Source organism: Grammomys surdaster, unplaced genomic scaffold (genome assembly GCF_004785775.1).
Source record: "Grammomys surdaster isolate TR1022 unplaced genomic scaffold, NIH_TR_1.0 126546, whole genome shotgun sequence".
In the NCBI taxonomy this organism is placed as follows: domain Eukaryota; kingdom Metazoa; phylum Chordata; class Mammalia; order Rodentia; family Muridae; genus Grammomys; species Grammomys surdaster.
In genome coordinates this window covers 9,166,539-9,169,007 of record NW_021621338.1, presented here as the reverse complement: position 1 = coordinate 9,169,007, position 2,469 = coordinate 9,166,539, and the positions used below count along the sequence as shown (strand labels likewise).

At 40.1% G+C, this 2,469-nt stretch overlaps 1 pseudogene; it reads right to left on the bottom strand.

Annotated features, from left to right (window-relative positions):
• Window positions 1-1,052: 1,052 nt before the first annotated feature.
• Window positions 1,053-1,340, bottom strand: LOC114615053 (annotated as a pseudogene).
• Window positions 1,341-2,469: the final 1,129 nt, after the last annotated feature.

The following is a 2,469-nucleotide window of genomic DNA, read 5'->3' as shown; positions in this document are numbered from 1 at the left end:
CCACCCACCCACCCACACCCACCTCCCCACCCTCAAATTCCCACATTGGGGACTTCCAGCCTTTAGGGGACCAAGGACCTCTTCTCCCACCTATGTCCAACAAGGCTATCCTTCCCTACATATATACAGCTGAAGCCATGGGTCCCTCCATATATGCTCCCAGGCTGGTGGTTTAGACCTTGGGAGCTTTAGTTGGTTGTTATTGTTGCTCTCCCCATGGCGCCACAAACCCTTGCAGCTCCTTCAGTCTTTTCTCTAACTCCTCCATTTGCCCAGTATCTTCTAACTTTTTGAGTCACTGTTGAGAAGTCTGGTGTAATTCTGATAGGTCTTCCTTTATATGTTACTTGAACATTTCCCTTACTGCTTTCAATATTCTTTCTTTCTTCTTTGCATTTGATGATTTAATTATTATGTGATGTGTGGAATTTCTTTTTTCTTTTCTTTTCTTTTTTAAACAAGAAGCTTATTTAAACAACAAGTCACTTGACTGGAAGGGGAAACTATCTAGGATCATTTTGTTCAGAGTAATTTGTCCCTACTTAAAGACAGATTGCCCTACATGTAACAGCTATGTACAAAAGAGTTATAAAATTGTCCTTGGTTTTACAATGATAAATGAAAAATATTAAAATTCTCCAATCGAACAAGGTATGCAAGGATTTTGCGTGGTTAGGTTCTTTTGTTAAAACAGTGAGAGAAAAATAACTTACTGAAATATAAAGATAAGAGTTGAATGAGCATGCCACTAATGGGGAAGGGGGATATTTTCATAGACCCAGTACTTTCTCCCAGATCATCTCCACCCGATGTTAACCAAAACAGAACATTGGCCATTTAGTTTAAAAAAGAAAAGAAAAAAAGAGCAATATACTTGTGCACATACACCAGTAACTTTATGTACAATAAAGAAATGGGGACAGGGAAATGAAAGAAGAGAGAAAACTATACTGTAGTAGTCAGGGTGTGGCGGAATCAAATTGCGGTTTTCTAACTGAGGATGTATTCTTGGTCTATAACAAAATTCTGGAGTAAAGTAGCAGGTTCCCTTTTTAGTAGACACCTCCTGTCTGCTGCTGGAACACATCAATCGTATCTTCATCCTCCATTTCCAACTGTGCAGGTGTGTCTGTTTCGTTGATTGGTTGCCCATCAAACCGGAATCTGATCTGCCTCATTGACAAACCCTACTGCTCACAGTACGCTTTCATGAGTTTACTAAGTGGTGTGTACCTCTTAATCTTAAACTGCACCACAGAACCATACTGTCCCGCCACCTTCAAATTAATATGATCATTGTTCTCAGTCTTGACTCCTTCCTTGGGTTTCTCATCAGCCATCGCCAGAGTCTCCTCAGCGGTCGCTTCACAAAAGAGGCACCAGGTCCGCACTGAAGGAGCACACAAGCAGCACCAGGAGCGGCAGAAGAAGGAGGTGGCGGTGGACGAGGCAGAGGGCCCGCGCAAGTCTGGAATTTCTTTTCTTGTCCCATCTGTTTGTTGTTCTGTAGTTTTCTAGTATGTTTATGCACATTTCTTTCTTTATGTTATGAAAGTTTACTTCTATAATTTTGTTGAAGATGTTTGCTGGTCCTTTGAGTTGGAAGTCTTCACTCTCTTCTCTACCTATTAATCTCGGGTTTTGTCTTTTCATTGTGTCCTGGACTTCTTCAGTGTTTTGGATAGGAGCATTTTGCTTTTTGTATTTTCCTCAACTGTTGGGTCAATGTCTTCAATGTATCTGCTGCTGCTGAGATTTTCTCTTCCATCTCTTGTATTCTGTTGGTGCTTCTTGCTTCTATGACTCCTGTTCTCTTTCCGAGGATTTCCATCTCCAGGGATATCTCCCTTTGAGTTTTCTTTATTCTTTCTATTTTCATTTTTAGATCCTAGATGTTTTTGTTCAATTCCTTCAAGTTTGATTGTGTATTCCCGTATTTATTTTCTTTTATGGGAGGGGGTATATTTTATTTATTTACATTTCAGATGTTATCCCCTTTCATCATTTCCCCTCCCTAGAAACCCCCTATCCCATCCCCCTTCTCCTTTTTGCTCTTATACCACTTTAATTACATGCAAGTATTAAGGTCAGTTCTAGGATAAGGAACTAGAAATACAATAGATGCAAAAAGTCAAAGAACAAGCAAGGCAATAAACAAAGTCCTGTGAACATGCCCATGATCACTGTTTCTAAGGGCTTATCAGGATGACCAAAGTATCTATGTCTACTTCCCTGTCCTAGCCCAAAGTCATTTTCATGTCTAAAGCCTAATTCCTAGTTCTAGCCTAATATTTATATTCCTGCCTGAAATGACTTCTTAGTTCTAGCCTAATATTTATATTCTTGCTTGAAATTACTTCTTTGTTCTAGTCTAATGTCAGATTCTTGCCTGAAGCCCAATTCCTTGTCCTTGGCCAATGTCAGATACCTGTCAAGCAGCCCATTTCCTTGCCCTTGGCCTATGTCAGA